This window comes from Papio anubis, chromosome 13, assembly GCF_008728515.1.
Source record: "Papio anubis isolate 15944 chromosome 13, Panubis1.0, whole genome shotgun sequence".
Lineage (NCBI taxonomy): Eukaryota > Metazoa > Chordata > Mammalia > Primates > Cercopithecidae > Papio > Papio anubis.
The window spans coordinates 25,436,246-25,449,894 of NC_044988.1; the positions used below are offsets into that span (position 1 = coordinate 25,436,246).

The following is a 13,649-nucleotide window of genomic DNA, read 5'->3' on the forward strand; positions in this document are numbered from 1 at the left end:
TGTCCTTATAGCTCTGTCAGGCGCGATTTTAGATTGAATCTGCACGGGGCTTGGCGATTTGTGTATTCCGGTGGGGCTGTCGTAGGGTTCTTTTTCTTTAGATGGTTGAACTTTAATCTTACCTGTTTTCGAACTCTAAGGTAGGCTTATCAGGAATCGTTTTTGAATTGGAAAATTTAAAGGTTTTGTTTGGGATTTTTTTTTAACCCCGAAACAAAGTTATATTGTACTGTGTTAGGTTGTACTGTGTGGGGTCTTTCGTAAAGGAAAGAGTGTATTTAACCTGGGGTTTTTGTTTTAAAAAAAAAAAGTTCAGATCTTTGATCCTTGGTGAGATTTCTGCCAATGCCAGAAGAGAATTTTCTGTAAATGACGCTTTAATTCAGGGTGAGGTAGATTTGGTAAGCAAAAGGATGAATAACGGAATACAGAGAGGGTGACCTTTAAATTTCGCTGTTTATGAAATGTGTTCTTGCTTAATACTTTTTGTGATATATGGTGCTTGATCCACAGATGATTCATTGGAATTTTTTTATGCCTCTAATAAATCTTTGTAGATCTTGTGCCAACATATGAAACTATAATACCTCATGAGTCGGAGTAGAAAGTCAGATACATGTTGTAATAACGTTAATCTGTTTAGATTAACAGGGAAATTTACATTAAAATGAACTTTTTCCCATAGTTTCCCTACATATGTTTATAGCATGGATTTCAGTTGGGTGACATCTAATGATAGCCAGAATTTTGAAAATTCTCATGATTGCTAGTATTCTAATTTGAGACTGCCCAACTTGTTGGAAAGTTTTTATGTGGAGAATAGGGGTCGTGTTACTTAAGGAACAGCAGAGGTAAAAATCTCTGTTGTGCAGTAATTGTAATATCATTTGAAATCCAGAAGGAAATGAATGGCACCTTCACCTATATTTTGACCTCTCTTTTCTCCTACTCTATATTAATAAGGTTAATTGGCAAGGACAGGATTAGATTTTTAGCAGGCTAGGCAGTTTTAATTTTGTCCCTTAGTGTGCAGTACTCTAGTTGATGAGTAGCTTGTTTCCTTGAGTATCTTTGCCCATTTTGAAATGTTTATGAAATGACTGCTGACAAAGAATTTTCTGTTTCCTGGGACAAACAAAATCACCAAAAAACATCATGAAAAAATAATGTTTTTAGTAGCTTAATGAACACAGAAGAATTAAGCAATTAGTGTCTGTTCCAAGTTTCACTGAATTGGTCTACAACTCCGGGCATGCTATCCCACATCTGAGTCAGTTTTCTCCATCTGTAATATAGGGCTAATAAAATGTGCCACCTGCTCACTTTATAAAAAAGGGCAGTGAGAACCATATAGGCAACAGTTACTCTGGTTATGTGACCGTTGATATATGTTAAATGAGAATACTTTTTAATGCAGTGCTCTTATTTTGTTTTGATATTGTGAATTTCAGTCCTTTGATGAACAGTCAGCATAAAGATAGGGAGAATGACTGTCCCTATGCCATTATTTAAGAATTAAAATTTCTTCCATATTAAGATTGGTGTTAAGATCTTTAGAAGCAGTGATGACAAGAAAATAGAGTATATTTTATTGGTTGATTTATTTACTGGTAGATTTTACTTCTAATTTATCCAAAGTTTTGCTCTTAATTCTGAAAATTACTCCTACCCTTCCTACTGTTTAAAATTTCTCACATACATTGCCCCATTTGCCTGTCGAGTTGGAGAGAGAAAGTGAGTTTGTGGCTTTTTTTTTTTTTTTTTTTGAGACGGAGTTTTGCTCTTGTTGCCCAGGCTGGAGTGCAATGGTGTGATCTCGGCTCTCTGCAACGTCTGCTTCCTGGGTTCAAATGATTCTCCTGCCTTAGCCTCCCTAGTAGCTGGGATTATAGGCACCCGCCACCACACCCGGCTAATTTTTGTATTTTTAGTAGAGACGGGATTTCACCACGTTGGCCAGTCTGGTCTTGAACTCCTGACCTCAGGTGATCCACCCGCCTTGGCCTCCCAAAGTGCTGGGTTACAGGTGTGAGCCACTGCACCTGGCTGGTTGTGGAATTTTCACAGATGAAATAAATAAAGCCCAGATAAATTAATTATTTTGATTGCCTAAAGCTAAGCAATTAGTAAGAAGTAGAATTGAGGCTTGAACCTGGGTCTTCTCTAGTCCTGAATCCTTTGCTTTGGAGCAGTGTTTTCCAAACACCTTTTCATGCCTAAGAGTTTTGTCCGTGAAATGAGAACTAACATAGCAATATAAATGTTGGTGCCATACAATATAATGAATATCCATGTACCCATCACCCAGTTAAACAAAACTACCAATTAAAATGAAGTGTCCGGCCGGGCTCGGTGGCTCACGCTTGTAATCCCAGTATTTTGGGAGGCCAAGGCGGGCAGATCACCTGAGGTCGGGAGTTCGAGACCAGCCTGACCAACATGAAGAAACCCCGTCTCTACTAAAAATACGAAATTAGCTGGGTGTGGTGGCACATGCCTGTAATCCCAGCTACTCGGGAGGCTGAGGCAGGAGAATTGCTAGAACCCAGGAGGCAGAAGTTGTGGTGAGCCAAGATCGCACCATTGCACTCCAGCCTGGGCAACAAGAGCAAAACTCTTTCTGAGGAAAACAAACAAACAAACAAAAAACAAAAATAATGAAGTGTCCTTGGTATGCTATATCTCTCTTAAATGCTATTCCCTTTTCCCCCCCACATCTAACCAGTGACCCAAAGTTGACATGCATCCTTCCTATATCCACATGTTTATACTTAACTACGTACCTTTATCCTATGAACATTATATATATATAGTTTTATTTTGATTGTCTTAAGACTATTTAAATACAGATATCTTTCTTTAGCTTGCTTTCTTCACACAACTTGGCCAAGATTTATCTATGTTTATTCAGGTTGCTCTAGTTTATTTACTTTTACTGTTAGGTGGTATGTGCTGTGTTATATAACTATGTCAGGTTTCTTTTGATGGTCATTTTTGTTGTTTCCACTTGTTTGCTATTAAACAGTGCAATAAGGAATATTCCTGTGTATGTTAGGTATCTGTTGTGTAAGACTTCTAGGGCAGTGGTTCTTGACCCTAACTACATCCCATGTTCATAGAAAGTATTTTATATAGTTCCTTCAATACTATCCTAAAATGAACTTCATAATAATCTATATTCATACTTTAAAGAAAGCAATGGCTTTAATAAAATAAGAAAAATTTGTAATAAAGTAATGTGTGTTTCACTTTGTAAATGCTTGAGCTGAAGACTACATTCAAGATTAGCTACCAGGTGTAATGGTGGACCAGCAACATCTGAATCACTTGGGAGCTTGTTGGAAATGCAGAGCGTCGGACTTTAACCTACTGATGCAAATGCTGTTTTTTTTTGTTTGTTTGTTTTGTTTTTAAATAATGTAAGAGACAGGATCTCTGGAGTCATACAACTCACTGTAACCTCAAACTCCTGGGCTCAAGGGATCCTCCCACTTCAGCCTCCTGAGTATCTGGGACTACAGGTATACATTTTTTATAGAAACAGGGTCTTGTTATATTGCCCAGGCTGATCTTGAACTCCTGGCCTCAAGTGATCCTCCCTCCTCAGTATGCCAAAGCACTAGGACATTGGGATTACAGACATCAGCCACTGTGCCTGGCCAGATGCTGTATTTTATCAAGAGTCCCAGGTGATGTATGTACCCACTGAAATATAAGAAGCGCTGCTAAAAGAAATAGTAGTAATTAGACGCTTTGTACCAATGGGTGGTGTCTCCATCAATACAACAGCTACAGATTATGACAGGTATGTTGAGTTAGCCATTCAGCTACCAATGCTGGAACTGTCATTGGTGGAAAATGATTTTCTGAAATGACAAACTATCCTCAGAAAAGTTTAAACAGAAATAAAAGTGCAATCTTACCTCTTTACACAATGGTTGCACTCATAACAAATCTTCATCTTCATTAAAACTATACAAATAAACTTGGTATTAAATCCTCTTTAGAATTATCTGGTATTAGTGGGGTTTTTTTCCTCTTTCTGTTCCCCTCTATGAATGTCCAACAGAATATTCAAGTCATGAGGCATGGAGCAGCACTATTTATTTATTTATTTATTTATTTATATTTTGAGACAGATTCTCACTCTGTCACCCAGGCTGGAGTGTAGTGGCATGATCACTGCCCACTGAACCCTCGACCCCCGCAAACTCAAACAATCCTCCCACCTCGGCCTCTCGAGTAGCTGGGACTACAGGCATGTGCCACCACACCCATCTAATTTTTGTAATTTTTTTGTACAGACGAGGGTTTCACCATGTTGGCCAGGCGGGTCTTGAACTGAGCTCAAGTGATCTGCCTACTGTGGCACCGCACCCCGCCCCCTGCCTCCCAAAAGTGCTGGGATTACAGGTGTGAGCCACTGCGCCCAATCTGAGCAGCACTTTCTTTGTGCAAGAAAAGTGCCTCGCATTCCTGGCCTGTGTTTAGTAGTGCCCCTCATTCAATGTAGCAGCCAAAAGCTGTCATTGAGAAAGATTGCCCTGATTTATAAATCTGGTAGTAGATTGCTAGACCACAGGTTATAAATGTCTTCAACTTTATTAGATAACTGTCAGTTTTCTCTACAAAGTACACCTTCCAGTCCATAATGCATGAGAGAGGGTCTTCTTGTTTGCATTCCAGATATTTTAGAAGGTACAAAAATATTAGTAGTAATATTTGATTAATTTTTGCCATTCTGAAGAGTATGAAATGGTACCTCAGTGTAGTTTTTATTTGCATCTTTTTAAAATGTATTCTTCGTAATAATATTTGGTAGGCATTAAAAATATCTTCCAGCCTGGTCAACGTGGTGAAACCCCATCTCTACTAAAAATACCAAAAATTAACCAGGTGTAGTGGTGGGCTCCTGTAATCCCAGCTACTCAGGAGGCTGAGACAGGAGAATCGCTTGAACCCAGGAGGCAGAGGTTGCGGTGAGCCGAGGTCGTGCCACCACACTCCATCCTGGGGGACAGAACCAGATTCCATCTCAAAAAAAAAAAAAAATCTTCTTCCACTCTTTAGCATGCATTTTCACTTAAATACGTTGTCTTTTAATGACTAGAAGTTGTTTTAATTTTAATATCAAATGTATTACTCTTTTTAAAGCCTTCTCTATACTGGGGTTATAAAAATTCTTTCAGAGCATCTTTTAAGAGTTTTCACATTTAGATCTTAAATTCATGTTGAACTGTTTTTATATAATGAGGTGCTCATGGATCTAAATTGACTTAATAAAAATAACTGCCCTTTATTCTGAAATTAGGTAATTTTTTATGATAAGATGTTCTGATGAAATTACAGTGATAGTAATTGTTTTTAGTTCTTAACATCCCTTTGTTGCAAAATTAAAATTTGACATCTCTTTCATTCCAACTTTTCTCTTTTTTACTTTACCTGTTTTTTGAAATCCCTAAGGTTTAGCAATTACTACTTTAGTGTACTCTGATTCTTATGTTTCATCTGTGTCTCACATTTAGCCACTACAGCATCATCAAATGCGAGTAGACACTCTTAAATACTGATCATTGATCCTCATCTGCATCTTCCACATTTCAGAGTTTGCTTGACATGTCTTTTCATCACTTTTTCTTATGGCTAGGATTTTTAAAATGATACTAATGACCCTACTTTTTTTTTTTTTTTTTTTAACAGAATAGAATTTCAGGCTAAATTTAAATGTTACTTGAATATAAATTTGTCTCAGATATAGGGTCAAACTTCTTTGTTTTCCTAGTAATTAAAAGTGAGAAGGATTAAACAAGTTCTTGCATACAGCTAAAGCTGAAAAACGAGAAAGGAAAATTGGGCCAGTGTCCACTGGGTACCAGTCACTATTCTGGGGATGGGAGTGGGGGAATGACATCTATGAGCAAAACAAGCAAAGATCCCTAACTTCCTGGAGCTTATCACCTACCAGAAGGCCACTGATAATATGCACAACAAATAAAATAATGTATTAGAAAGTGATAACTGCTTTGGAATAAAAGAAAACATAGAGAGGGGTAAGGTGGACCAAAGGAGTTAGTTGAACCTGTTAAATAGGGTGTTTAGGGTAGGCCTCATTGAGAAGAGGAGAATGAGCAGAGAAATGCAGTCAGTGAGAGTATTAGCAATGCAGATATTAGCAAAATACTGGAAGAGTGGACAGAATATGGTCTCTAAGTGAAACCTGTGTTCCTGGCTCTCCCCACCTTTAAGCTGTGTGAACTTGACATGCTAATTAACCTGATTTCTTGATTTCTTCATGATAACCTGAGAAAAGTATTATTAAGATTAAAAGATATAACAAGTAAAAGTGCCTACTTCCCGCCCCCCACCTTGTTCTCATAGCACTCTGTATTTTCATAGCATTTATTACGGTCTATAATTATCTGTGTCATTATTTGATAAATATTTATCTCACTCATTCTAAAACATTGATGGAAAGAACTAGTCATTGCAGTAAATCTATTTTGTTAACATACAGTCATTTGTAGACAAACCGTAAACCTTTTTTCATGTGAAAATCATCTCATGCAGATTTATTGAGAAAGTGTTTTGTACTTATAGAATGTCTTTATGCTAGAGCTTCAGATTGTATTAAGGTATTAGCCCATTAATTACCACATGTCATCTTTGTGATGAAGGTAATGGATGTGTATCATCTTGGAGTTGAAGGAACTGAGGTTGCTAATGGCATAGAGACCTAGGAAATCAGAGAATTTGGATCAAATCTGATTACATTTGATTATATTCCCTCCCTCCCTCCCTCCCTCTCTCTTTCTTTCTTTCAATAGTGTTACAACTTACAGTATAATAATAATAAATAAATTAAAAAAAAAAAAAAAAAAAGAAACACCAGAAAACACCTGTTGACTATAAAATATCTGTAATAATCAAAATCAAAATCAATAAAGTCAGGCTTTAAAATCTCAAAAAAAAAAAAAAAAAATGGACTCTCTAAAGTATAAAAGCAATAATACATAGATTATTGGAAAACCACTAGCAAACAAGCAATTAATATTTTAGTTATGACCTTACTTTCAGTTTTTTTCCCCATGAGAAGCTTCTTATAGTGTCTGAGGAGATGTTTGAATTCTATGCATGTAGCAAACACATGTACCCCATAAATAGATAAAATATTATCTATCAGTGAAAAAAAAGGATGGCAATAATTAGAGGCCTTTTCACTTAAAAATACTGTATATTGATAAATACTTTTTAAAATTATGGCTTATCAGAGTATTTAAGATTTATGTTGAGGATGTAGTCACATTAAAAGGGTAGGATTTAGAAAATGCATAGCATATGCCTAATGTAGATCAGAGTGAAGAAAGGGGGTTGAAATAACTTCATTTACTTGGTGCAGCCGAGTCTGCATTCCAATCCCAAGAAACTTGAAGTAAAGCAAGTGCCTCCAGGAACAAAAATAAAAGACATTGCCAATCATGTCAAACTTGTTTGGCTTCTGAATTTAGATTTTTTTTTTTTTTTTTAGTTTGTTTTGAAAATGAAAATCCATGGAAATAATTCATATAATAAACTTTCCCCAAAAATGTCATTTGCAGATTGTGACCTAGATATTTTGTTTCTGATTACTATCCTGCCTAGTGTGCTGGTAAGTTTTCACTCTAGCTCTGTGGACCCAATCCCTAAAAGTAATGATTATTCTCTGCACATCAGTTATTAGCAAAGAAAATGTCATTTAGTAACTTGTATTGGCAAACCTACATCTGAAACACTACAAGTTACATTTTGTTCAGAGCTTTTTAACAGACGTCTTTGTTGCTTTTATTAATCAAAGAGTTAAGGGCTGATCACAGTCCGTTTACAACTAATTGGTAACAACCTGCTACAGACTTCTTTGTTCCTTCTCCAGTTCTACTGCTTCTTTTGACTAGCCTGAAAAAACAAAAAAAAAAAAAAACTGAAGGGGGGGGGGTGGGGTGGAAGGTAGGGGTAATGAGAGTAGCCAGAAGCAGGACTTTACATATATAAAGGGTGTTCTGATACAAACCACTAGGGTAATGGCTTTCCATTTTTCGTTAGATTCTATAAAAAAATTCATTCTGCTTCACAACCTAATTCATACATATGCACCCAGAAACCAAAATAAGTATCACTAAACAGATTATCTAAATTAATCAGCATGTGCACGGGTCAGGGGAGACTGTTTTTGCCAGAGGCTGAAAAACTAGTAAAAGTTGTTTCATTTATTTGAAGGAGGAGTGATGAGTTGGGGAAATTTTATCAACAAAGAAGGAACAATATGTGATAAGGCACAGAAGCAAAAAAGAACCTCTCTTAATGAGGAACAGCATGTTAAATAGAAAATTGAATAGGAAAATGCTCAGAAATAAGGCTAGAGACCAAGGAGGGTGGGGGAATCATGTATCGCATGCCAGAGAATTTAGACTTATTTAAGAGGGCTTGAAAGGCCCATTAGAACATTTTAAACAGGAAGGTGACATCAACTGGTGGCAGTGTAGAGCATGGATTAGAGGGGTATGAAATAGATATTAGTGAGTGATTTTATAACATTCATTGAAAAGTGGTTGAGCTAAAATGTGGCTAAGAGGTTTGCAGAGAGGTCCATAGGAAGTAGACCTTAATTAAATGAGAGGAATGAAGAGGGGGATGGGGAAAGAGTGAAATGCAGATGGAGATATTTCAGAGTCTAGAGTTTAAGGGGAGAGACCTGAAACCTTAGAGATTTAGATTTTTAGATCTAGGTAACATTGTAGTATAAAGGGTAGTTAAAGCAGTAGGTTTGGGTGAGATGAAAAGAGGAAGACAAAAGACCAATCTATAAAAATAAATAAATAGGTTAAAAAAGAGTTTGAAGAAACCATCAGAGAAACCAAGGTTGAAGGTTAATTTCAAGAAGGAGGGAAAGGACAACAATGTTAAATGCTATAAAGTGATCCTGTATAAGTTGAAGATTGAAAAATACCTGTTATACTTTGAAATTGTTAAGAGGTTGTCAGTGATGCTACAAGTTGATGAGAGAGGTTATATTACAATTCATTTTGGGCCTGACAGGGAATATTGGTAAGTGAGAAGTAAAGAGGTTTGATTCTGAAAAAAAGACTCAGGTACGGTAAGAAGAATCTAGATACAGATACATGCAAAAAAATTTGAAGCATGTGCGTGAACTCATGTGGAAACAGCTTCATGCTTTCAAGATACTGAAAAATGGTGAGTGAGAGAGGCTGTAACCATAGTGATGAGGGGGGATAGTATCAAGATATGGTTGGAGAGGTAAGAAAAAGCCACTTGACACCAGGTGTTTAAGGACCTGTGGAAAAGTTTGATTTTTTTCTTTTTTCTTTTTTTTGAGATAGAGTCTCGCTCTGTTGCCCAGACTGAAGTGCAGTGGCACAATCTTGGCTCACTGCAACCTCAGCCTCATGAATTCAAGCGATTCTACCACATCAGCCTCCCAAGTAATCCTGGGTTTATAGGCACACCCCATTACACCTGGCTAATTTTTATATTTTTAGTAGAGACAGGATTTCACCCTTTTGGCCAGGCTGGTCTTGAACTCTTATCTGCCTCAGCTTCCCGAAGTGCTGGGATTACAAGCATGAGCCACTATCCCTGACCTTGATTTTTTTACAAGTAGAGAGAGAAGACATCAAGGAGTTTTTAAGCAGGAAATCACCTTGTAGGCCATCTAGAAAAGAAATTGTGGATTAGGAGAACATATGAATGGAAGAAATTCACATTTACTCAAATATATTTCTTTGTGTTTACTCTCACATTTTGAGTTGTTCTTTCTGTTGTGTTATTCTGTGTAACCCTGGTTTGTCCTTTCATTTCCTCATAGTGAGAGACTAGTACAAAAAGGATAGAAAAGGCAATCTTAATAAATTCAGAGAATTACATTTGTTCTTAATTATAATTAAAGATGACATAAATTGACTTTTCATTTGAACTGTCTTTTTTGGGATTTAGACTTTTTTTTTGTTTTTTTTTTTTTGAGACGGAGTCTCGCTCTGTCGCCCAGGCTGGAGTGCAATGGCACGATATCTCAGCTCACTGCAAGCTCCGCCTCCCGGATTCACGCCATTCTCCTGCCTCAGCCTCCCGAGTAGCTGGGACTACAGGCGCCCGCCACCATGCCCGGCTAATTTTTTGTGGTTTTTTTTAGTAGAGAAGGGGTTTTGCCATGTTAGCCAGGATGGTCTCGATCTCCTGACCCCGTGATCCACCCGCCTCGGCCTCCCAAAGTGCTGGGATTACAAGCCTGAGCCACCACACCCAGCCTAGACTTTTAAGATATTAAAGTCAATGAAAATTTCCTGCGTATCTCGTACTATTCTGGCTTGTTTTTAGTAAGGCTCCTAAAGAATTTACTTTTCTTTTAGAAATGTCATTTAGAGAATTTTAAAAATATTCTCAGTATTTTTAATGGAATGTAGAATTAAAGGTTTTTTGTGTTTTTTTGTTTGTTTTTCCTGTAAGGACAAGGCAGGAAGAGAGCCATATTTAGTTGCATAAAGATAATGTTAACATAGGATATGATATCCCCAAAATAGGCAGTTTACAGAGAAGAGGGAGGATTTAGTATAATTTTGCCAGAGAAGCTCTGTGTCTCATGGTGCATTATTTTCACATTAAAATTGAAGCAGTAGGGGGCATAGAGCTCATTTAAATAGAATTATAGCCAGAACCTTCATTTTCCAACTCTTGGGCTAGTGCTCCTTCCACAATTCCTGTACTTCCTACAGATCCAAGTAATGTTATCAAAGATATATTTAACTCATCTAATAACAGGGTCCATGAGATCCCTGCCTAAAATGGTATGCAAGACCATGTAGTAACCTAATGTGCGACATTTGTAAGGGTGAGCAAACCACCCGTCTTAAATGCCTGCTTTCTTCCCTATTACAAAGAAGTATTTACACCAGAGATACCCTAGACATATAGACTACCAAATAAAAACTATAGGCTCAGCCTATGAGATTCATCTCAAATAAAGGATTTGCCTCAATGTTTTACAGACGTCTTCATCTTCTGCTTTCCTCCATGCCACTCTTCCCCAGTTGCATTACTTGACATACAACTTTGGAAACATTGTTCTCTGTCAGCTTTGGCTAAAATACTTTTCAGACCTACCCTAGGACATTTCTTGAAAAGAAAAAACGAAAACAGTATTTGCTTGTATTCTTGCTACGCGGCTCCCTTTTTTTTTTTTTTTTTGAGAGTCTTGCCCTGTTGCCCAGGTTGGAGTGCAGTGGCGCAATCTTGGCTCACTGCAGCCTCTGTCTTCCGGGTTCAAGCTTTTCTCATGTCTCAGCCTCTTGAGTAGCTGGGATTACAGGCATGCACCACCACACCTGGCTAATTTTTGTATTTTTAGTAGAGATATGGTTTCACCATGTTGGCCACGCTTGCTCTGAAACTCCTGACCTCAGGTGATCCACCCACCTCAGACCCCCAAAGTGCTGGGACTACAGGCGTGCACCACTACTCCTCACTAATTTTTTTTTTTTTTTTGGTAGAGACAGAGTTTTGCCATGTTGCCCAGGATGGTCTCAAATGCCTGAGCTCAAGTGATCCACCTGCCTCGGCCTCCCAAAGTGCTGAGATTATAGGTGGGAGCCACCACTCCCAGCCAGAGATTTGTTTTTAAATTTCTCACATATCTAAACCCGCCCTTTCCCATATGTGTTTTTTTGAGATGGAGTTTCACTTTTGTTGCCCAGGCTGGAGTGCAATGGTGCGATCTCAGCTCACCGCAACTTCCACCTCCTGGGTTCAAGCGATTCTCCTGACTCAGCCTCCTGAGTAGTTGGGATTACGGGCATGCACCACCATGGCCAGCTAATTTTTGTATTTTTTGTTTTGTTTTTAGTAGAGATGGAGTTTCGCCATATTGGTCAGACTCGTCTCGAACCCCCGACCTTAGGTAATCCACCCACCTCGGCCTCCCAAAGTGTTGGGATTACAGGCGTGAGCTACCATGCCTGGCCTCCCATGTTTTTAATTCCTTTCCACCATACACCCTATGCTTTTGTTCTTTCTCACTTTTCACATTATCCTCCAAGCCTGGAAGGTTTTCCCTCTATTTTGGGAAGTCATATCTAACTGAAGTTCTAATTCTCTTACAAAGGCTTTCCTAATTCTTGATCTCTACTGTCTTCTGATTTCTGAAAGCTTAAAATCTACTCCACATTAAGTAGCCCTTAATTTTTTATTGGATGAAAAGACCCTACAGAACATTAATTCCCAATCTGTTATATATATTGTTCTTATTTTCTTATATTAGGCATCTAGACTATTCTTTGAAATCTTTATTCCATTTCTTCTTACGCACTACTGAAAAAAATGTATGAAAAGACAAAATTTCCATATTTGAAGAAAGTGGTGAAATGTAAACTTTTTGAGGCTGGAAAACTTTTAAGCACAAGTAACAAGTGTTTGTTACACATCTAAGAGTAGTGCTATTTCTTCAAACCTTTACTTAACAGATGCATATGATTAAGGGAAACAGCTGCAGCCAGAGGAAAAGGAAGTGGTAGAGATGACAATTTGTGCAGCAAGCCAAACTGGGCGGACAAACTGAAGGCCACATTAGTAAGGATTGACTGACATGTTACAACATCTAGGTAAAGAGAGTTAAAGAGTATTGCATTTATATTGAGACTACGTAAATGTTATAATTCCCTCATATCACTACTAAAAACGTATTAGATACAGTATATGGAAAAGGGATCGATAGTTAAATGAGGAATATAAATTCCTTTGGGAAATAAATTATTTGCAAGATGGCTTCATTTTATTTTCATTTTTTATATTTTTTGAGACAGGGTCTTCCTCTGTTGCCCAGGCTGGAGTGCAGTGGCATGATCATGGCTCACCGTAGTCTCGACTCCTGTGCTCAGGCAATCTTCCCACCTCAGACTCCTGAGTAGCTGGGGCCACAGGCGTGTGCCACCACACCCATCTAATTTTTATTTTTTGTACATGATGTTGCCCAAGTTGGTCTTGAACTCCTGGGCTCAAGTGATCCTCCCACTTTGGCCTCCCAAAGTGCTGGGATGAGCCACTGAGCGTGGCCTGCAGAATGACTTTATATCTTATGTAGAGCAAGGTTACAAGAAATTTAACGATATGGAGTGGTTGAAACCCTCTAAGCCAACTGTTATTAATTAGTTTTATAGGTTGTTCTTGGAGCTGCCACTTCTATAACTTCTTGGGTTAATCTTTAAGTAAAAAGGGGACAGATCGATTTATTAGCCATTAGTTGGCACCTAAAATTCTTTCTAGTTATAAATTCATGTGTCTCCCATGAGAGACCTAAACATTTTCTTATTGTTCTGTACTTCCTTTTGGGCACCCACCACTGAACATCTTAACCCTTATTCTAAGGGGTTTTGCATATAATCAGCCCCAGGCCTGCTAGAAGAGAGAGATGACATTTCCTAACCAAGTTCAGCTTCTTCAGCTCAGAAAAAAGGATCTTTTTTATAACAACATGAAAACCTATACAGGGGTTTAATCAATTTTCTCCATGTCCATTTATCCAATTTTCCCTTTTAATTCTGTCATTTGTCTTTGAAAAGGTGAGGAGAGTGGCCGGGCGCGGTGGCTCAAGCCTGTAATCCCAGCACTTT

At 38.0% G+C, this 13,649-nt stretch overlaps 1 protein-coding gene across 2 annotated transcripts in view; it reads left to right on the forward strand.

The window, feature by feature from the left end:
- Positions 1 to 13,649, forward strand: part of ABHD17B (abhydrolase domain containing 17B) — an 85,545-nt gene that overhangs the window by 575 nt on the left and 71,321 nt on the right. The window lies entirely within an intron of this gene.